General features: G+C 46.9%; 1 protein-coding gene across 2 annotated transcripts in view; it reads right to left on the minus strand.

Annotated features, from left to right (window-relative positions):
- The window catches only part of LOC122801896 (solute carrier family 25 member 46-like), a gene marked incomplete at its 5' end in the record, with an annotated part of 301,969 nt that overhangs the window by 137,776 nt on the left and 139,804 nt on the right, over positions 1 to 24,389 (minus strand).

Here is a 24,389-nt window from a genome sequence, read left to right on the forward strand (position 1 = left end):
CAGAAGCGATTTTAGGAAGAAAGGACGGGTTGGTCCTGAGGGAGACACGGTCCGGATGAAATACCAAGTAAGGAGGTTTAGCTGATAAAGCTTGAAGTTCAGAAACTCTCTTGGCTGATGTAATGGCTACCAAAAGGCTGTCTTGTAGGACAAGAATTTGAGATCCACCGTAGCCGCTGGCTCGAAGGAGGAGCGGTCAAGGCCTGTAGGACCAAAGAAAGGTCCCAAGGAGGAACTGCTTGTTTTATAGGGGCCTGAGAAGAAAAGTACCTTTAAGAAATATTTTACACAATTTGGCTGACATAAGAGGATTAGAGTCATGGCCAATGTGATAGTGAGAAATTGCCGCCAGTTGAACTTTGACTGTGGAACTGCTGGCACCATCGTTAAAGAGAGTGGTTAGAAAGTCAAGCACTAAAGGGAGAGGAACCGTGAAGGGATTCAGGCCTTGCCGCCCGCCCACAAAGAGAAACGTTTCCATTTGCTTCGTAAACCTTTCTAGTGGATGGTTTATGAGCCGCCACCAAAATAGCCTTTACAGGTGAAGAAATACCGGAGTCCTTATCAAGAGTGGAACTGGAGCAGCCAAGCGGTCAGCTTCAGGTTGTCCAGGTTCGGAGGAGGAATGCAGGATGGATGGGATATCAGATCCGGGATGGGATCTAGAATCCAAGGAGGATTCACCGAGTGAGACCTTAGGAAGGGGAACCAGATCTGTCGAGGCCAGAATGGAGCAATGAGAATCATTCTGCAACCCACCCGAGAGGCTTTCTGAAGAACTTGCAGCATCAGAGGCAAGGGTGGATAGGCATACAGAAGACCGGGTGGCCAAGCATGCACCAGAGCGTCTCTTGGGGTACCTCCGGAGGAGGTATTAGAGCGAAAAACTGTCGCACTTGGTGTTTGAGGGAGAAGCAAAAGATCGCATGAAGGGGTTCCCCACCGTGCGAATATGTTCCGCTACTTGACAATTGAGAGACCACTCGTAAGGGGTCAGAATGGTGCGACTGAGCTTGTCCGCTAGGATGTTGGACCGACCGGAATGTGCGTTGCTATTAGAAAGCGATTGGTGGAGATTGCCCATTCCCAAACTCTCATGGCCTCTCGACAAAGAGGGTAAGACCTTGTTCCCCTTGCTTGTTGATGTACCAGACAACAGACATGTTGTCCGATTGAATCGCAATTGTTCCCAAGGGAAGAAAGTCCTGAAGTGCTAGCAACGCTAAGAGCACTGCTCTCATCTCTAGAACATTGATATGCAGTAAGGTCTCTGAATCGCTCCACGTGCCTTGGACGGTCCGGCCCAAAGTGCCCCCACCCGAGGCGTGAAGCGTCCGTGGTCACCGTGGCGAGAGGGGAGAAGCACAAAATGGGCGGCCTTTGTGGAGATCCGGGAGTGGAGCCACCACAAGAGGGACCGCTTGCAAGCCTTGCTGATCGCTATGGGATGATGCATGGGGAGAGCAAGGTATGACCACTGTACTAAGAGCGTCCACTGTAGAATGCGCATATTGAGCCTGGCAAGAGGAAGAAGTGCTATAGCCGATGCCATGGACCCTAGAGCCCTCAGGACCAACTCCGCTGGAACAGAACTTGAATGGAGAATGGCCCGCACCTGGAGCTGCAGATTTAGAACTCTGTCCGCAGTGAGGAAGGCTCATAAACTCCTTGTGTCTAGCCTGGCCCCTATAAAATCTAAGAGCTGTGTGGGCCAGGTTGGACTTTTTGTATTTATTGTGATGCCCAGAAAGGGAGCAAGATGGAGAAAGGAGTCTCAAGGCCAATAGAAGTAGATGCCTTGTTGGGGCGGTAAGAAGCCAGTCGTCCAGGTAGGGAAAGACCTGCACCCCTGAAGCCTCAGGTGGGCCGCTACCACTGCTAATACTTTGGTGAACACCCTGGGGCTGTGGTGAGACCAAAGGGAAGGACCCGAACTGGTAGTGACTGGCTCCCAGCCGGTAGCGGAGAAACCTCCTGGAGCGCCAGTCCATCAGGATGTGGTAGTACGCGTCCTTGAGATCTATCGAGCACATCCAGTGATTTTCTCCCAGAAGGGGAGAATAGATTGCAGAGTGACCATTCGGAATTTTTCTTTGGGGACTGCCAGATTCAAGAGAGAGAGGTCTAGGATTGGTCTTAGTTCCCCGTCTTTTTGGCACTAAAAGAATCTGGAGTAGAACCCTGATCCGATCTGGTCTGGGGAACGGGCTGGATGGCTCTTTTCTTTAGCAGATGGCCAATTTCTGCCAAAGCGGCCTCCCGCTGACCGGGTGGGACGCCTGGGAGGGACTTCAACTTTGGAAGGTGAAGGAAAGGAATGCGATATCCCTGGATATGATTTGGAGAACCCAGCGGTCCGATGTTATGGACTCCCATGCCGCTAGGTGCCCCGAACGTCCCCGACTGCCTCCAGAGTAGAGCAGTCGGGCAACCCTCAGGGTTGCTGCGCGGCCGTTCAGAGAAAGGTTCCCTGGACCCGAAGTTTCTGGGAGCCCCTCTGCCTCTAGGGCGGCGTCCTCCCTGTCCTCCTCTGCCACGGAAGGACTGGTTGTCCGGAGCAGGCTGGGACTGCTGCGACTTCGAACCACATCTTCTTCTGACCCTTTTGGTTCCTAGAATAGGGCCTCTGGGGTGCAGAGAAGCGGATTCCGACGGCAGACAGCGTCTTCCCGTCCTTTTCGCTCTGGGTCAACGTCTCGCGAATGGTCTTGCCAAACAGAGCAGAACCATCAAAGGAGGCGTTCGCAAACGACGCTTTGAAGGGCTCAGAAAAATCGCAGTGACGGAGCCAGGCCTGACGTCCAGTGACCAGTCCTGTCCCCGCAGCTCTAGCGGCGCCCTCCGTTGCATGGGAGAGTAGCCGCATAGAAGTATTTGTAACTGACCTAAGAGTGGCCATACGGGTGGAGTGCAGAACTCTGTCCTCCTCCAAAATGGACTCAGGGGGGGATGCAGCGTATTCCTTAATAAGATCTCGCTGCATCCGAATAACATGTGCCAAATAGTTCAGCGCCCTTACCGAGAAGGTCGCCGAACTGAACATCCGCTTCCCCAAGCGGTCCATCATCCGAGACTCCTTGCTCGGTGGGTGGACTGAGGACTCTCCTGAGCCAGTTCCCTCTTTGTGGCCGCCCGTCAACATGGCATCTACCGGAGGCCCCTTACACGAAAGGGACGGGTCGGATGGCGGACTAAGGATCCTATCCGGTCTTTTGGGAATTGGCTCCACGGTGTCCGGTTCCTTCCACGACCAGGTGGTAATAAGGTCCACCAGGGGTCGGCAGGGGACACCCAAGAGGTAGACGGGCCCGCTTCAAATGCCTCCAAGAACACGGACTCGTCCGAGGAATACTTGGGGGCAGACCACCCCCCCCTTATACGGAGCATTTCCATGATGTCTCCAAAGGAGACATCCTCGGGGTGACCGTGGGGAGCCTTCCCTTCCTCCAAGTCCGTGTCTTCTGTGAGAGACTCGGGGAGTCAATGTGCCTCCTTTTGCGTATGCTTGCGAGGGACCTCCTCTGGGGGGCTGTCAGAGGAGTCCTCGCAAGCAGCAATTTGCTCCATAGGAGCAACTTGGGGCACAGAAACGGGCTGTCCCAGGGGCCGGATGGTGGAAGCCTGGCCCAGTGCAGAGGGAGCGCGGGACGGAGCCGGAACAAGTGCCGGGGGTCCGGAGACCCTCAACAGAGCCCTCTCCACTACATCAAAAGCCGAAAGGGAGCCGACCTCGACCAAAGGATCCGACAATCGGCTCCCCCTCGGATCCGAAGAGTGGACCGGAGCCGGCGCCGAAGCGCTCGGATCCGAAGGGACAGTACGCTCCGACACAGACGGCGCCGAAGGAGCACTGATCCCCCCGGATCCGAAGCTCGGATCCAGGCTCCGAGAGGTCGGGTCCGACGCACTCGAGGGCAGGGTCGGATCCGGTACAGTACTATCGGCGCCGACCCACCCCGCCCGGCTGCTCGGCTCCAGCTGCTCCAACCCGGATAGCGGGTCGGAGAAGGAGCAATAGGCTTAAAAGGGTGTTGAGCTCCCCGAGGGGGAGGCAAGAGCACTCCCATCTGCATCTGGGCCTGGATGAACCTTCTCATCATCCGGTCCAGATCAGCATCAGAAAGGCTATGAGTGGATCTCGACGAGGCTACCGAGGTAGGCCTGGAGTGCCTCCTCGATAGCCTCGACGGAGATCGGGTCTCCTCCTCTTCAGGACCCGTGAAAAGCACACAGGGACCGGAGCCGAGAAGGAGGAGACCGAACCGGAGCCGGGAGAAGCCGCTTGGCTGGCGGGCCGAAACAGAGGTCTCGGCCCGCCGCTAGTCGTGCTTCTCCCTCCGGTCCTTTTTACCAGCATCCCTCTCCTCTCCAGAAGCGGGAGGTTGAGTCCCAGGAGCAGGAGGGGGTGCCACAGGGGGAACAACTGTAGCCACAGCTGTTCCCGAAGGAGCGGAGGTTGGAGCCGAGTCCGGCGGTAAAAGACCCGCCAAGACCAGCTTGGACCTCCGCTCCCTCAGTGCCCTGGGGTTGAACCCTGCACAAATGGAACAACCAGATGTGAGGTGTTCAACCCCGAGACACTTAACACACCGAGTGTGGCCATCAGCCGGTGAGAGCTTATGGCCACACTCGAGCATTTGAAAAAATAGATTTAGGCTGATCAGCCATAATCTATAACTACTAAAAGCTACTAAAAGTAACTTAAAACAAAAAGACACACAGGCCTAACACACACACTCTACGCAACAGCGAGGGGAGGGAAAAAAAATTACTTAATTTAACTCAAATTAAACTTTTCAGAAAGGGAAACCTAAACTTTCACACAGAATCACTCAAAGAACCAAAAATTTTCTGATTTTACAAGTAATAAAATACCACTTAGCTGAGAGCTATGTACCCAAATCCAGTCACCAGCGCGGCAAACGAGATCTGGGGTCATGAGGGTAGAGCAGGGCATTATGGGTGAGGGGAGGAGCTGAGAGCTTGGATCCATAGCTGGAAAACCATGCCGGTTCGGATCCGATATCGGATCCATAACCCACAGGTTGCAGACAAATGAATATCCTACTTCAGATCTATGAGTTCAGTGATAAGCCCTTATGCAGGATAACGCATTGGCTCCCTGTGTCTGGGGCTCCCTGTGTCTGGGCCAAAATACCTTGTTAGGACTGAGGAGATACCTTAAGTACCCCTACTTTGTGGCCATATGATGCTAGACACTACTTTTTAAGATCAGACTGACAAGACTCATGCTCTACCTGATTAACTTGAGTCTGGGCAGTACCCCTGCCCTAGAATGCACTCCTTAGGGCGTTAGTTTACAAAGCACTTCATTCAGGCATCTTCCTGTTGAAGGAACAAAGGAATGATACAGTCTTGTGTCCTGAACATTTTACCAATCATCTCTGTGGTGGTGCTACGGCTGAGGCCTATGGCTGTGAGACCTTCCATAGCTTCACCAGAACTGAACCACTGGCATGCAAAGTAGTATTTCACAACACGGTCATCAACAAGACAGTAAATGCAATATTGGTGGGAGTCTCTGTTAGTAATTTGTTAAAAGGAACATTTATGTCTAGGCAATGAATGCAAGACTTTAACAAAATGTACCAAGACTAAAAGCCACACTACACAAGAAACAGAAAAAAATGACAAGCTCAGGAGCTACGCACACTTATGTGAGCAGCACAGGACATCACAACTTGTGACTCCCACAGTGTGTACCCTTCACATTGCAAAATGCTAAAACTATGTTTGATGTAAAGGATGCCATTAATTGCAGGAGTCATCGAGGAGTGCCCCAATTTTAGATTTTTGGATTTTATAAGTTGGTCATGGGCACAAGTATGAGGGTGTCATATTTACCTTGAATCTATCTTGTATTTTATCATGTTGGATAAAACAAGAATGGAGGAAGAGTTGCTTGGCTGTTTGGTATAATTTTTAAGTTTTATCTTTTTCTTCAACTACATACCAGAACAACAATCATAAGCTTAGACACTGGTGTAATATCTATTCACTCATTGACGTTTTCTACTTACTACTGAATTAATTTGATTTTTGTTAGTGGACTGTGCAGACAAACATCATTTAAGTGCCTTGTAATTGCAACTTTGAAGTCTTTTAACATTACTATTTACTTACAGGTTACCACTGACAGCAATTTACCATTTAGTCTGTTTCCTGTTTTGACCTTGTAACTCATAATATTTTACACTGTAAAGTGCTTCATACAAGAGCACTAAAAACTGAGCTGAGATTAGGTACTGCATCACTGACAAAAAGTGAACTTACCATGGTCAAGTATGTCAAGTAAGTGACTAGGAAACTAGCTCAGGGACTAAAACTGTAATGTGGAGTATTGTATCCAAGGTAATGCATGGCATGAGACACTGGGATGCAAGACAGAAACATTTTGTAAGAGCATGCAAAAACATTGGCAAATGGTTAGAACCTGAAATAAAAGTTCAAAATACGGAGAAGACCCACGTGGTTTAAGAGTAAAGCAAATGTGGCACTGCAGGGAAAAGAAACAGGGCACATTAAGTAGTAGAGAGGTACAGGAGATAGCTGTAGGGAAGATTCCAAGAAAGGAAGGAGAAAAAAAACTAGGTAGTAAGCTGCAGCTAAAGCAAGAATGACAAGACTTAGCAAACTGAATAAAGAAAACAGGAAAATGTATTCACAACAGTAACAGAAAAATGGCAGGGGTTGGGAGGGTGGCCTAATGGTTGAGGTGTTTGCCTTACAAACAAAAGGTACAGGGTTTGAATCTCACAGGGGATAATTGGCTAGGCTTAAAATGGCTCGCAAGGGCAGTCAGCCTAGTACTAACCTATGACCTATGTACTAACCTAAGAATTGAAGGAAACACAATAGGGATACGTGAGCTCAGACAAAGATTTAAAAAAGAATTCACACACTGTTGTTCAGAAAGGGCAAAAAAGGTAGAAAATCAGCATGAGATGGATGGATGACTATAGAAGAAATCATAGCACTCAGAAAAGATAAATACAAAAGACTGAAAGGCCTTCCATATAACAGTGAGAAGGTTACCGAGGGTGATAGGCTATTCAAAGAATTACTCAACAGATGTCTGACAACAGATTTCCCAACACTAGAACTATTCGATGGATGGCACGCTAAACAACCCATGGAGCTAAAGGCAAAAAAGAATGACCTTGTCTATAGAAAAAGCCATGGATAAGATCCTCAGAGAAAACTATTATGTTAAAAATAAAGACAATACCAGTATGGGTTCACTAGTCATGTCAGATGAATGTGCCATTCGAACACTGGGTAATGAGTGAGGAAAGGGAGATCATGGGAGTTGATCTGTCTAGACTTCAGTAACACACTAGATTTTGTTGTTCATCAGTGTTTTTAAGGGATAACATGAAAAGCAGCACTGGAAAGTACATTACAGGGAGGACACAGAAAAGCTCTAGGTAGGTATTGTCAACTGGAACAGCAGCTAACAACTAAATGAACCAGGAATCCATTTTGGGACTAGTGTTTTTAAACCATACTTGTGTCTGACATAACACTAGCACTGAGAACTACTCGATCTTCATGAAAACACTAAAAATGGGGTTATAAAGAAGAGGAATGAGGAGGTTCAGAAGGTTTGGTACACGTGCCTCCAAAACATGTACTCCACCAAGGATCCTCAGTGGTGACCAAACAAGTGATAAAATGCATCTGTCTATGGAGGGGCATGGCTGTTTGCTGGTAAGTCACCCACAGACTCTTGTATACCACACTCACAGCATACCCCCTTATGTACTTAATGAGGTCCGAGTGAGGTGAACTGGTAGGGTGCAAGACAAAACCCTACTCCTTATGGCAGCCTGGATGATGGTCACACGCCTGTCGAGCAGTGAGAGACCCAATGATCAGCAGGTGGGGGTGAGCAAACAAATGGAAAAAAAGGGGATACTTAGAAAAAGACAACAAATGGCAACTTCAGAGAGGGACACAAGGAATTTTGGGACTTGAAAAAAAAAGGTGTCAGCTAAAGTAATCAATGGGTAGTGCAAAAAAAATGTACTATACTCCTACCTAAAGGATAACAGCCAAGAATTAGATTAACAGAGTAAGGAAGTATCAAAAAAAAAATGCAAGAATAAGGCTTTGAGGGTGTTAATGTGCGGGATGAACTACCAGAACAAGAAACTGCAGTCTAATAGAATGTTAAACTGCATCTATAAAATGAAAGATGAGGCACTATTAACTCAGCTGAGAAATCACAGTTGTGTAAAATCTTACCATAACAGTAGATCTCATTCTCTTCACTGATGCAGTACTAATAGCATGTGGGATCTACTGCCAAGGATAGCCCAATATCCAGCCAGTATACCAACGCCTTTACATCCTCCTAGTGTCATACATCAGGCGTATGGTCCCCGCATACACTTAGGGCACACAGGTGATGTACATAACACTCCATACTCAGAAGTGAAGTGTGCCAGAAAACTACTGCAACCCCAGCAGAAAGAAAAACATGCACATCCAGAGGGGAAAAAGGGAACAAAAAGAGTCAAAGATCCCTTAGCCAACAAAGAATTTCCAACAGAAGAAAGAACAAAGGGGCAGGACAGAGGGACTGAATACTGCAACAGTGAAGAGAAGGACATCTACTGTTAGGGCAAGATTTTACACAACTGTACTATGTCCTTTTCATGTGACTGCTGCAGTATTCATAACATGTGGGAGATTACCAAAGCTACTGAAAAGAATGGGAGAAGGAAGGGACAGAGGTGCACTCCACAAAGCCATGAAGGATATCTCTGGCAAATCCTGCCCTGGCTCTAGAAATGGCATCCAGCTTATAATGTTTAGTAACAGTGTGGACAGAGGACCAGACGGCAACTTTAAGGATAGCTCCAGTATCCAAACCTTTGAAGAAAGAAGAGACCACTGCCCTTGTAGAATGAGCTCTACCTGCAGCAGAAAGTGGTTTTTGATGAATGGTATAACAAAAAGAAATGGCCTTAGAAATCCAGGAGGAGATGGTTTGCTTAGAAACTGCCAAACCCAATGTCCTGGTATGAAAAGGAACAAAAAGCTGCTCAGACTTGCAGATAGCATAGGTATTTGTGTATGGCAAATGCTATCTATGAAAATCCAAGGTGTAAACCACCTTTTCACTAGTCGACTGCAGTGAAGGAAAAAATGAAGAGAGCTGGTAAAACTGATTAAGAGACAACTCCCTGACCATCTTGGGCATAAATGAAAGATTAGAACGCAGAGACACCCTTGTCCATATGAATAATCAAAAAGGGAGGAATAGTCATCAGAGCCTGAAGTTCAGCTCTCTTGGGTAAGGTAAGGGCAATCAACAAACAGTCTTCCAGGTAAAGAGTTGCAAAGAAGATGAAGGATCAACAGGAGTCCAAGACCTTGAGTAGCATCTTACCCTCACCAAGAATGATGCCACAATATGAAGACAAGATGATCAATTTCAACAATTGGCTTAAGTACTGGTGTTATTCAAAGGGGATCCAATGCCTGTCAGCTTGGGATGATATGCTCGACAAGCCACGATGCTTCGCTAGGGACGGCTTGCACCTGTCACCCCTGGGCTTTCGGATATTGGCAAAGGCTCTTGCTAACCCATAGTGCCTTTTTAGGCAAGGCTCAAAAGACAAACCCACCTCCATAGGTATCACAAGGGATAAGAAACTAAGAGTAATGCTACTCAACGCCAGAAGTCTAAACCTCAAGATGCATGCACTCAAAACTCTCCTTAGCATGGAGAACATCGATATCTGTACAGTAACAGAAACCTGGTTCAGAGCTCCCGAGAGCACCCCAGCACTACCAGGTTATACCTCATACCATGCTTTTCGGCCCCAAAACTTGGATCGAACCACAAAAGGAGGGGGAGTATCGATATTCAACAAAGATACCCACACCTCCAGGTTGGTGGCAAAGCACGAAGCATCAGAGACTATCCATGTGCAACTAACAGTGGGTAAAACTGCCTTCCAGTTTATAGCCTGCTACAGACCACCCTCCCATACCCAGGAACCCCACTCGGCCTTCCTGAGAACACTGGAAAATATGAAGGTCTCTCCAAACACCATTATATTGGGCGACTTCAACTACCCAAACATAGACTGGGAGCATTACTCTAGCTCCAACACCCTAGCCCAAAGATTCCTAGAATTTATAAACTCAAATGCTATGGAACAACTTGTTACCACTCCCACAAGAAGGGAAAACATACTGGACCTGATCATCACCAACATGGGGACTCTATGCTCTAGACCAGAAGTGTATCCCTCACTGGTAAGATCAGACCATAAACTAATCTCACTGGATATTCACATCCCGACCCCACCCCCTGCCCAGAAAACCACAGTGAAAAACTTCTCTATAGCAAATTTCACACTCCTCAAAACCGAGGTGGAATCCTTCAAAGCCCCCGGGCCTGTGAAAAATATGGCCCAGACCGCAGAATCCTTTATAAACGCATTCTATGAACACCTTCAGGAATGCATGGATCATGCGATCCCAAATAAAACCAAGACCCAATCCTCCAAAGGCCATAAACAAACTATACAATAGAAGGAGGAAGCTACTAAATGATAGAGCAAAATCCCAAAAAGGGAAGGCATCACTGATCAGTATTAGCAAAAAACTACGGGCACTCATAAAATTGTCTAAGGCCAGCTTCGAGAGAAAAATTGCACAGGACACTAAGGATAATCACAAGGCTTTCTTTAGTTATGTTAGGAACCTGGTTGGTAATTCCCAGATATGCTCAGAATTAGTCCAAAATGACAAAAAATACACTGAACCCACAGACATTGCCAACATCCTAGCTGACAGGTTCAGCGCAAACTTCTCCCCCCCTCCACCAAAAGGGCAAATATCTATCCCAGCAGAGTGCTGCCCCCCTGACATCTCAGATGCTCAGGTAAGAGCCACCTCTCCAAAGCAAAAAACACAGCATCAATGGGACCAGACGGTGTCCCGGGCTGCGTCCTACATGAACTCCAAGAAGAGCTAAACCCGAACATAAAACTACTGTTCAATCTCAGCCTTACTACAGGATACGTGCCCAAAGAGTGGCGTACAGCAACAGTGGTCCCTCTCCATAAAGGTGATGCCTCAACGGATCCTGGAAACTATCGCCCCATAAGCCTGACTAGCTTGATCTGCAAAGCTATGGAAAGGATCATTATGGACCTCATAAATAAAGATATTGGGGACCTACAGACACTGGATCCTACCCAGTTCGGCTTTGTTAAGGGCAGATCCTGCCTCTTAAACCTGGTTGATTTCTTTGAAACAGTCACCAAGGCCACTGACGAGGGGAAGGTGGTCCACACAGCCTACCTGGACCTCGCAAAAGCCTTCGATACAATACCCCACTCGGGCATTATAGATAAGCTCACCAGCTTAAATATAAACCCCTATGTCACTAGATGGATTGCAAACTGGCTCAAGGACAGAACCCACACGGTTAGAATTGCTGGAGCCATGTCAGACTCCAAACCAGTTACAAGTGGTGTCCCACAAGGCTCAGTCCTGGGACCTCTCTTGTTCGGTATATATTTCTCGGAGGTACAGGCCAACACGGAAGGACTGTGGCTGACCAAGTTCGCAGATGACTGCAAACTGGGCGCCATAATCGACTCTCCAGCCGACACAAGCATCCTCCAAAAGGGCCTCATAGAAACAGACAACTGGTGCCAGAGCCATGGCCTCAAGCTAAATGCCAAAAGTGTATAGTCATCCCCTTTGGCAAAAACAAAATGCCCACAAATTACCACATAGGTGGTAATCCATTAAGTACAGAAGAAGTAATTAGGGACCTGGGGACCCAAGTTGATAGCAATCTCTCATTTGACAACCACGTGGCCAAAGTGGTTAGAAAAACATTTTATATAGCCCACCTAATCATGAAGGGATTCACATCTATATCAGGGGAGGTCATCGTGCCTCTTTACTCATCCCTCATCAGGCCCATAATTGAGTACAATGCCCCTTTTGGGATGTACCTTACCAGACACCTGCAGCAACTGGAAAGACCCCAAAAGTACCTCACCAATAGGATCAAGGGGCTCAAACAGATGCCATATGCTGCCCGGTTAAAGAAACTCCAGCTCTACTCAGTGGCATACCGCCTGTTCAGAGGCGATCTGTGCCTGACGTATAAAGCCACGTCCAACCCAGAATTAATGGACATGCTGCACCTCAGAAAATCCAAATCCCATCGAGCTACGCTCGAGAGACTTGAACCTCAGCACTGAAACAAATAGGACATGCTGGAGGGACAGATTCATAACCCAGAGGCTCCCTTCACTCTGGAATAAAATCCCAGTCCAGGTTAGGCAGAGTCCCTCATTGACTCTATTCAAGAGGAATCTTGATGAGTGGATGGGAGATCGTAGGTTTACCCCGGGTATCACTTCTGTGTCACTGTTAGACAGAGGCACAGTATACTAACCTCGAAAAAGGGCATAGCAAAATAAATTTAAAATGGGTGGCGAAAGCCAAACACATTCTGGCTAGGCTTATAAATGCCCTAGGGCAGATAGCCTAGTATGAACCTATGAACCTAAGTCAGTTTTTCAAGGACAAAATTAAGGTCCCAAGAAAGAGAAATATGTTTTCTTGGAGGACAGCTATGAATGATGTCTTTAAGGAATTGTTTGTCCTGAAAACAAGTGACCAAAGGTGGGTTCAAGGGTAGACAAGAAGAGGTTGCTAAAAATGATCTTTAACGGAACAATATGGTAAGCCAGCATGAAGCAGTTCACACAAGAAAGAAAGGACCAAAGTGATTCCCACTGTAAAGGGATCCTGGTGATGCTTGACAGTGAGAATGAATGAGAGACCTCTTGTCTTGTGTTAGAATATCCATCCAGTGAGGTAACTTATTATGACTGACCCTGACCAGGTAAAACAGGAGGGGAACCAGTCCTGTCTGTGCCAAAAGGGCGACACCAGCAAGATTCATGGAGGGGGAGGGGGATCCTTCCTGATCTTGTGCAGGACCCTGGGAAGAAGAGGAAGAAATATTTAATCATTTAGAACATTCACTTCCAAGAAATGACATGGCGTACACCTGCCAAGTCAGAGAACTCAGGATTCTGGGACAGAAGCAAGGAATCTACCTGTTCAGAGGGGAAGCAAAAAGATCCACTTGAGGAATACCCCACTGAAGTACTATGTTCAGCAACACTTCTCTGTGAAGCATTCGTCCATGAGGTTTGTACCCTGGACCTGCTCAGGGTTCTGCCACCAATTTGTGTTCTGAAGGTATGCAGATAGCCTGAAGGGTTACTTGATGGCAAAAAGCCAAATCCCAGGCCTGAAAGGAAGAAGATAAGACCTTGCACCCCCAAGTCTGCTAATATAGCACATAACTGTGGTGTTGTCTGTAAAGGTCTTTTAAGGGCCTGGAAACCAAAGAGAACTTTGGCTGGCTATGATCTACCTGCAATCAACTGGACATATATGCGAATTTAAGTAGACTTTTATCTGCACTTTTTCATATAGTACTGCATTTTATTTATTTTTTACACTGAATATTAATTGAATTGAATATTGTGGGCTCTGTGTCTCTACAGAGAGCTTGTTAGAAGTGTAGCCATTGGTAACAGTGGGGGGCAGTTTCATTTCATTGATATTTTGTTTAACTCCTAGCCTAGTTTTGCTCTTGTCACATAAGTGCTGCATCTTGTGTTATTTCTGCTAAAATATCTGAGCTTTGGCTGGCTAAGATCTACCTGCAATCAACTGGACGTATAAGCAAATTTAAGTACACTTTTATCTGCACTTTTTCATATAGTACTGAATTTTATTTATTTTTTCAATGAATATTAATTGAATTGAATATTGTGGGCTCTGTCTCTCTACAGTTAGTTCCCCACCCTCCTTCCCTATTCTTGTTTTGGTGTTAATCTTTGCGGCTTTGAAATTGCCCACCCCTCTTGTAAATTTGTATTTGGATACACCTTCTGGGCTCACTCAACTGAGTGCAGTGAGATCATATTCTGATTTCAGGCACTCCTACTTGTCCCATCTCTTCAGCTGTATCAACTGTGTACAAAGAGAGCATTTGGGAAGGACAACCCCTGTAGCCTCTTAATCCTGCTCTGTTCCCTCCCTCAAAAAAAAAAAAAAAAAAAAAAAAAACCTATTCTAACCTTGTTTCCTGCCTTTCCTGTAACTAGTCTAGTCCAGATACAGACTTGCTGTATCCAGGACTGTTGGTAAGCTTCTGAGACCCCCCCCCAAGCCTTTCTGTGTTGAAGGGAAGCCTTCTAGCTTATCAGTGGGAGTGGTAAGCACTAGGTAGCCTATTTACCACAAGAGGAGTGTGTTTCGGCCCAGAAATTGTAGTTTATTGGCCATTTGGGCAGTTTTTCCATATCTTTCAACTTTCTGGTTTAAAAGCCCACATTTGAGCTTGATTCCCGCCTTTCCTGTAACTAGTCTAGTCCAGATACAGAGTTGCTGTATCCAGGAAGTATAGTTGTGTACTCTTACCATAAATGTAGATGTTCGAGTATATTCACTGTTGCAGTCATTACTGTAGGGTTCTCTTGCTGGCAGGCAGCCTTCAGTCGGCCAGAATCCCAAAGTCTGGGTCCGGCGTCAGCTGAAGTCGCTCCCTCCCTGACGCCAGAGTGCCAGGGGTATAAGGGCTCCAGCCGACGCCATCTTCTTCAGTCTTTTTTGCCATGTGGTGCCCGAAGCAGAAGCAGTTCGCAAGTGCCGGTTGGCCGACTCCTGAGATTATCTTATGATTTTCAAACCAAAGACTTCTTCATAAAGCTAAGTACCCCGTTGGGGAAACTTTTTCTTGCTCTAGACCGAGAACCCTATAGTAATGACTGCAATAGTGAAACATGATGAACATCTGTTGGTAAGCTTCTGAGCCCCCCCAAGCCTTTCTGTGTTGGAGGGAAACATTCTAGCTTATCAGTGGGAGTGGTAAGCACTGGGTAGCCTTATCAGTGGGAGTGGTAAGCAATTGGTAGCCTGTCTACCACAAGAGAAGTGATTTCTGGCCCAGAAATTGTAGTTTATTGGCCATTTGGGCAGTTATTCCATCTCTTTCAACTTTCTGGTTTAAAAGCCCACATTTGCGCTTGTTCCCCACCTTTCCTGTAACTAGTCTAGTCCAGGTACAAATTTGCTGTATCCAGGACTGTTTGTAAGTTTCTGAGCACTGCCAAAGTCTGCTTTTCAATCTTTCCCTTAGATCTGCGAGTTCTCTCCTCTCCTGCACTTTTACTAGCTTGTTAGTTTAGCACTTTACCAGACTTCTTGTAGCAATTATTGTAGTACACAAAAGTGCTACCAGCACTAAACATTCTACAAGGAAACAGCTCTAGTACTTAATGCCTACCCCTCCAGGTATGTCTAAAGGTCAGTTCCCTGTGCTTTTTCCTATTAACCTGGTGAACTTGGGCATTTTGAGGCAATTTTGCAACTGCCTCATGTACACCGACAACCCTGTCCTTTTACCCCCCCCCCCCCAACACTTAGACTTGTGAGAGATGCACTTATTTATCCAAACTGGAAGCCACGCACTCTCCAGCCAAGACCAGAATAGCTGGTCAAGAGGAGAAGGTCAGCACTTGCACCACACCACATGGAACACACAGCCCTCCAGAACACACACCAGCATTGCCTTCACATAAAGACACAAACCATACACCCACCTTCACAGAGGCTCTCAGTAAAAATATAACCAAACAGCAGAGACCTCCAAGACAGAAACGCACTGGACCACCACAACACAACACTAATCACAAGACACACAACTCTCCTAAACAGTGTGCCACTCAACCAAAACCCCCGAAGCAAAACAGCATGCCCAACACACTAATCACAGGTGCCTTGATAGTGAGGCACACTGATGTACCACTCACTAGGTTGAAAAAGGAGGAAGTAACAGTCAGCTGCCTGTCAGGTGCCAAGATCCGCCAGAATGCACGCACTCAGGTCCCTCAACAACAGCTACAAATGTGACTCTGTCACTGTACATGTGGGTGTGAATGACCTGAGACGTACCTCCCTGGACTACATGAAAAGAGACATGGAGGAGCTCTCGGATTAAGTAGCCCAGGCGGGTATGACCCTAACCCTGAGCAGCATCCTACCATCACCCAGAATGATACCACAGTACAAGCAGAAAATGACTGATTTCAACAATTGGCTAAGTTTCTGTTGTCATTCTAAGGGGATCCTGTATCGGTCTGCCTGGGATGACATGATTGACAGACCTCAATACTTTGCCAGAGATGGCCTGCATCTGTCACCCCTGGGCTTCCGGATACTGGCCAGGGCTCTTGCCACCCCTACAGTGCCTTTTTTAGGTGGTGTTTCAAAGACCAAATTACCACTATCTTCTTTCAGCTGCTCCCGTTAGGGGTTGCCACAGCAGATCAACTGTTTCCATTTCTTCCTGTCCTCTGCATCTTGCTCTGTCACACCAACCAACTGCATGTCCTCTCTCACCACATCCATAAACCTTATCTTAGGCCTTCCTCTTTTCCTGTTACCTGGCAGCTTCATCCTTAGCATCTTTTCCCCAATATACTCTGCATCCCTCCTCAGCACATGTCCAAACCAACGTAATCTTGCCTCTCTGGCTTTGTCTCCAAACCTTCCAACCTGGGCTGACACTCTTCCTAATCCTGTCCATCCTCGTCACACCCAGTGCAAATCTTAACATCTTCAACTCTGCCACGTCAAGCTCTGACTCCTGCCTTTTTGTCAATGCCACTGTCTCCAACCCATATAACATAGCTGGTCTCACTACCCTCTTGTAGACCTTTCCTTTCACTCTTACTGGTACTTGTCTGTCACAAATCACTCCTGACACACTTCTCCACCTACTCCATCCTGCCTGCACTCTCTTCTTCACCTCTCTTCCACACTCACCATTACTCTGAACTGTTGATCCCAAGTACTTAAACTCATTCACCTTTGCCACCTCTACTCCCTGCATCCTCACCATTCCTCTATCCTCCCTCTCATTCACACACATATATTCTGTCTTAGTCCTGCTGACCTTCATTCCTCTTCTCTAGAGCATATCTCCACCTCTCCAGGGTCTCCTTCACCTGTTCCCTACTCTCACTACAGATCACAATGTCATCTGCAAACATCATAGTCCATGGGGACTCCTGTCTGATCTCGTCTGTCAACCTGTCCATCACCATTGCAAATAAGAAAGGGCTCAGAGCTGATCCTTGATGTAATCTCACCTCCACCTTAAACGCATCTGTCGCTCCCACCGCAGACCTCACCGCTGTCACACTACCCTCGTACATATCCTGTACCACTCTTACATACTTCTCTGACACTCCCGACTTCCTCATAAAATACCACAACTCCTCTCTAGGCACCCTATCATATGCTTTCTCTAAATCCACAAAGACACAATGCAACTCCTTCTGACCTTCTCTGTATTTCTCCATCAACACTCTCAGAGCAAACATCGCATCTGTAGTGCTCTTCCCTGGCATGAAACCATACTGCTGATCACTAATCATCACCTCCCTTCTTAACCTAGCTTCCACTACTCTTTCCCATAACTTCATGCTGTGACTCATCAATTTAATCCCTCTGTAGTTACTACAGCTCTGCACATCACCCTTATTCTTAAAAATTGGTACCAAAACACTTTTTCTCCATTCCTCAGGCATCCGCTCACTTTCCAAGATTTCATTAAACAATCTAGTTAAAAACTCCACTGCCATTTCACCTAAACACCTCCATGCTTCCACAGGTATGTCATCGGGACCAACAGCCTTTCCGTTCTTCATCCTCTTCATAGCTATCCTTACTTCCTCCTTGCTAATCCACTGCATTTCATGATTCACTATCCGCACATCATCCAACCTTCTCTCCCTCTCATTCACTTCATTCATCAACCCCTCAAAGTACTCTTTCCATCTGCTCAACACACTCTCCTTGCTTGTGAGTATGTTTCCCTCATTATCCTTTATCACCCTTACCTACTGCACATCTTTACTAGCTAGATCCCTCTTGTCTAGCCAATCGGTACAGTTCCTTTTCTCCCTCCTTAGTGTCCAACCTTTTATACAACTCTTCATATGCCTTATCCTTAGCCTTCGCCACCTCTCTCTTTGCCATGCACCTCATATCCTTATTCCCACTTCTTCTTCGCCAATCTCTTTCTCTGTATACTCTCCTGTACTTCTTCATTCCATCACCAGGTATCCTTGTCCTCCTTCCTCTTTCCAGATGTCACACCAAGCACCTTTCTAGCCATCTCTCTTACTAGCTCTGCTGTAGTTACCAAGCTATTCGGTACCTCTTCAATGCCACCCAGTGCCTGTCTTAACTCTTCCATGAACATCACCTCACAATTACCCTTTTTCAATTTCCACCATTTGATCCTTGGTGCTGGCCTCACACTCATCCTCCTCTTCTTGATCAATAATGTCATCCTACAAACCACCATCCTATGCTGCCTAACTACACTTTCCCCTGCCACCACTTTACAGTCTCCAATCTCCTTCAGATTGGCCCTTCTACATAAGATATAATCCACCTGTGTGCATCTTCCTCCACTCTTGTATGTCACCCTATGCTCCTCCCTCTTGTTAAAATACGTATTCATCACAGCCATGTCCATCCTTTTCGCAAAATCCACTACCATCTGACCTTCTGCATTCCTTTGCTTAACACCATACCTACCCATCACTTCCTCATCCCCTCTGTTCCCTTCACCAACATGCCCATTGAAATCTGCTCCAATCACCAGTCTCTCACCCTTGGGTATAGTCATCACCACTTCATCTAACTCGCTCCAAAAATTTTCTTTCTCATCCATCGCACACCCAACTTGTGGAGCATATGCACTAACATTCATCATTACACCATCAATTTCCAGCTTCATAAACACCACTATAATAGCTACAAACAAATGCAATTTGAGGGTCATGCTGCTCAACACTAGAAGTCTAAATCTCAAAATGCACTCGCTCGAAGTACTTCTTAAAATGGAGAACATCGACATTTGTGCTGTAACTCAAGGCAACAGAAAGCACCCTTGCACTACCAGGCTACAACTCATTCCACACCTTTCGCCCCCAGAACTTGGACCGAAGCTCCAAAGGCAGTGTTTACATATTCATAAAGGATGTGCACACCTTCAGACTGGTAGCCCAACATAACGCATCTGAGATACTTCAGGTGCAGCTAACACTGGATAAGACAGTGATTCAGGTTGTAGCCTGCTATAGGTCCCCAACCATGTCCCAAGATTCGCACTCCACATTCCTAAGCACCCTGGAGAATATTAGGGTCCAACCTAACACTCTCATACTGGGCGACTTCAACTACCCCTCCATTAACTGGGAAAACTACTCATGTACTAATACACTTGCCCAATGCTTTCTGGAATTCATTAATTCCGATGCATTGGACCAGCTCATTCTTACCCCCACTAGAGGTAGCAACATCCTTAACCTGGTCATTACTAACATGGGAGACGGTTGCTCTGCACCAACAGTCAACTCCTCCCTGGTTAGATCCGATCACAAGTTAATCACCTTGGAAATCCACATCCCCCACCCTCCCAACAAAGGTAACCACCATGAAAAACTTCTCCAAAGCTAACTTTGGGCTCCTAAAAACAGAGGTGGCTAACTTCATGGCACACATGCAAATGGAAAATAGTTGCATGACCGCCAAATCATACACCAATGCACTGTACGAACACGTACACAAATACATGGATCTCACCATACCCAATAGAACTAAGATGCTCTCCTCAAAAAAAGGGAAGTCAATCTGGTGGTCCCCTGCCATAAACAAATTCTACAACAGAAGGAGGAAACTGATGCGGAATAAGGTGAAGTCCCAAGACTGGAAAAACTCCCTTATCAGCCTCAACAAAAGGTTGAGATCCCTCATCAAATCCTCTAAAGCTAGCTATGAAAACAGAATTACAGCAGATAGTAAAGACAACCACAAGGCCTTCTATAGTTATACAAAAATCTCCATAGCAATACCCAGATTTGCTCTGAGCTATTGCACAATGGTACCTCCTATACTGAGCCAACAGATATTGCAAATATACTGGCGGACAGATTCAGTGCTAACGTTATCCCTCCCTCCCCCCACAAAGGACCAATCACAATATCAGTAGATTGCCAGGCACCCAGTATTACTGCTACACAGGTTAAAAAAGCACTGTCCAAGGTCTGGAATAGGTTCATAGGTAGGTACTAGGCTCTCTGCCTGAAGGCATTTGTAAGTCTAGTCAGAATGTGTTGGTTTTCGCCGCCCCCTTAGATTAGTTCCCTGTACCTCTATCCAGCAGAGCCATTGAAGTGATCCCTGGGGTAAAATTTCCATTTCCCATCCACTCGTCAAGGTTTCTCTTGAAGAGGGTTAGCGAGAAGCTCTGCCTAATGTACACTGGAATTTTGTTCCAGAGCACTGGAAGTCTCTGGGACAAGAATCTAGCCCTCCAGCACGTCCTATTTATTGTTGTGGTGAGGTTTAGATCCCTGGAGCGTGTGGGTCAAGGGGATATGGTTTTCTTTAGGTGGAGCATATCCATCAATTCTGGGTTGGACATGGCCTTGTATGTCAGGCAGAGATCACCTCAGAGTAGGCGGTATGCAACCGAGTACAGCTGGAGTTTCTTCAGTCGAGCTGCATAGGGCATCTGCTTGAGGCCAGTGATCCTCTTGGTGAGGTACTTCTGTGGTCTTTCCAGTTGTTGCAGGTGTCTTGTAAGGTACATCCCAAATGGGGCATTGGACTCTATGATGAGTCTGATGAGTGATGCATAGAGGGGCCCAATGACCTCTTTCGATCTGGACGCAAACCCATTTGTGATTAGGTGGGCCACATAGAAGGATTTTCTAACCACTTTGGCAATGTGATTATCAAAGGAGAGGTTACTATCTACTTGGGTCTCCAGATCCCTTATCAGGTCTTCCGCATTTAGAGGGCTACCACCTATGTGGTAGTTTGTGGGGTACTTTGTTTTTTCCAAAGGGGATGACTATGCACTTTTTGGCATTTAGCTTGTGGCCATGGTTTTGACACCAGGTATCTGTCTCAGTGAGACCCTTTTGGAGGATGTCTGTCTCAGCCGGAGAGTCAATTATAGCCCCTAGTACTTGGTCAGCCATAGTCCTCCTGTGCTTGCCTGTACCTCTAAGAAGTATATGCCGAACAGGAGGGGTCCTAGAACTGAACCCTGGGGAATGCCACTTGTAACCGGTTTAGAGTCAGACCTAGCTCCCGCAACTCTTACCATGTGGGTTCTGTCCGTGAGCCAGTTGGCAACTCATTTTGTGATGTAGGGGTTTATGTTCAAGCTCGGGAGCTTGTCTATAATACCTGAGTGGGGAATGGTGTCGAAGGCCTTTGCAAGGTCTAGGTAGGCTGTGTGGACCACCTTTCCCTTGTCTATAGCCTTAGTAACTGTCTCAAAGAAGTCCACCAAGTTTAGGAGGCATGAGCTGCCCTTAAAGCCGAACTGGGTAGGGTCCAGTGTTTGTAGGTTTCCAATGTCTCTGTTAATGAGATCCATGATGATGCGCTCCATAGCTTTGCAGACCAAGCTAGTCAGGCTTATAGCGAGATAGTTCCCGGGGTCCGTTGTGGCTCCACCTTTGTGGAGTGGAATAACTGTTGCTGTGCGCCACTCTGTGGGCACGTAGCCTGTGGAGAGGCAGAGTTTAAACAGTCTGTTTAGATGAAGGGTTAGTTCATCTTTGAGCTTGTGTAGGACGCAGCCTGGGACACCGTCCAGTCTCACTGATGCTGTGTTTTTGGCTTTGGAGAGGGCTGTTTTAACCTGAGTGTCTGATTTCAGGGGCACTACATTCTTCTGGTATAATTATGGGCTCTTTTGGGGATGGGGGGGGGTGAAGTTTGCACTGAACCGGTCTGCTAGGATGTTGGCTATATCGGTCAGTTCAGTGAATACAGTTTCTATGGGACCTGACAGTATCCCTGGCTGTGTTCTACATGAACTACAGAGTGAACTGGCACCTCACCTGTGTGCCCTGTTCAATCACAGCCTCACCTCAGGCTTTGTCTCTACCGAATGGTGCACTGCTACAGTCATCCCTTCCCACAAAGGAGGAGCAGCTACACACCCCGGGAACTATCGCCCCATTAGCCTGACGAGCCTGATATGAAAAGCTATGAAACGCATCATCATGGACCCAATAAACAAGGATATAGGGAATATCCAAACTCTGGATCCTACACAGTTTGGTTCTGTGAGGGGTAGATCACGCCTGCTTAACTTGGTCGACTTCTTTGAGTCAGTCACCAGAGCTGTGGATGAAGGTAAGGTGTTTCATTCAGCCTACCTTGATCTGGCCACGGTCTTTGATACCATTCCCCACTCAGGAATCATAGCAAAGCTTACTAAGCTAGGCATCAACCCCTATATCACTAGGTGGGTTGCAAACTAACTCACAGATAGAACCCACAGTGTGAAAGTGGCTGACTCTAAGTCAGACTGCCGACCAGTCACGAGTGGAGTCCCACAGGGTTCGGTCCTGGGTCCTCTCCTGTTTGGTATCTACTTCTCTGAAGTCCAGGCCAACGCGAAATGACTCTGGCTGACAGAGTTTGCAGATGATTGCAAGTTGGGAGCTATTATTAACTCCCCAAGTGATGCTGACATCCTACAGAAAGGCCTCAATGAGACCAACCACTGGTGTCAGAAAGTACAGTTGTGTACACTTACCATAAATGTAGATGCTTGAGTGTATTCACTGTTATAGTCATCACACTTGGGTTATCTGCCTGCAGGTAGCCCTCAGTCGGCCCAAATACCAGAGTCTTGGGATTGCTGTGTCGGATACTGTCACCTCTTCCATGACGTCAGGTCATCAGGGGTATAAAACATGCAGCTGATGCCATTACATCAGTTTTTCTTGCCCCAGATGTCAGGAGACCCCAAAATAGGAAGCAATTACATGGTGTGGAACACCTCCAGTAAAAAGTAAATACCGTAGCCATAAGATATGGCCAAAACAAGGATAGGTAGAAAGCACAGAAGAGTCAGGCGGCTGGAGGGAGGGTAACCAGGACTGCAACAGTGAATACACTCAAACATCTACATTTATGTTTACACAACTGTACTATGTTCTTCGTGTTTCACTGTTGCAGTCATTACACTTGGTTTGATTCCCAAAGCTGAGGAAGGGTGGAGGCAGTCAAGTAATAGTAGGGCTGGCTAGCAGGCCTTGTAATACTGCTGTGGCAAATCCAGCTCTGGATTTAGAAAAGACAGGTAAGCGGTAATGCTTGGTGAAGGTGTGTACAGAACTCCAGGTTGCAGCTTCCAGGATGTCCCTGGTAGGGACTCCCCTAAGAAATGCTGTAGAGGTTGAGGTAGCCCTAGTGGAATGAGTTCTGATCCCCTGTGGGGTAGGTTTTCCATGGTGTTTGTAGCAGAAATGGATGCAGTGTGCTATCCATTTGGAAATGGTTTGCTTTGAAATGGCCTTGCCCTCTGCCCCTGTAGCAAAGCTGACTAGCAGCTGGTCAGACTTTCTGAAAGGCTTAGTCTTATCAAGGTAGAACCTGAGTTGTTTGTGCACATCCAAGGAGTGCAAGATCCTTTCCCCTTTATTCTGAGGATTAGGGAAAAAGGTTGGTAAATGGATGGATTGGTTTAGAGCCACACTGGATACCAACTTGGGCATAAAAGATGTGTTAGTCCTGAGGGAAACCCTGTCAGCATGGAAAATAATGAAGGGTTCCACAGCCATTAGTGCCTGTAACTCGGACACTCTTCTTGCTAAAGTGATAGCTAGAAGAAAGGCTTTTTTCCGAGAGAGGAATTTTAACTATGCTGTAGAAGCAGGCTCAAAAGGGGGAAGCGTGAGCTTGTCTAGTACAAAGATAAGGTCCCAGGCAGGGGTGGGAGCTCTCCTCGGGGGTCTTAAATTGTTAGCTCCTCTCAGGAACTGTTTGACCAGAGGGCGAGAAAAGAGAGGTGGCTCAGTATTATAATGAGCTGAGATGGCCGAGGCATGAATCTTAATAGAAGAGAAGGATAGGCCTTTGCGGAGCAGCTCTGCTAGGTAATCTAGGATTTGAGGTAAGGTGGGCACGGCTGTGTCCTTTCCTTGAGAATGGCTCCAAGAACAGTATCTTTTGCATTTTTCTGAATAGGATTTCCTAGTACTAGCCCTTCTAGCCTCAAGGATGACGTCCAGCACCTGTTTGCTGAGGGTTGCTGGTGGTGTATATTCAGGGAATAAGCCAGGCAGCAAAGTTCAGGGTTTGCAGATGAGGATGCAAAATCTGTCCCTCCTGCTGGGACAGCAGGGAGGGGGTCTGATGTAGGTGCCAGGATGGCACTGCTGCCAGACTGCATAGGAGTGGGTACCAGTGCT

The sequence above is a fragment of the Protopterus annectens genome, chromosome 5.part0, assembly GCF_019279795.1.
Source record: "Protopterus annectens isolate FY-2018-M chromosome 5.part0, PAN1.0, whole genome shotgun sequence".
In the NCBI taxonomy this organism is placed as follows: Eukaryota; Metazoa; Chordata; order Ceratodontiformes; family Protopteridae; genus Protopterus; species Protopterus annectens.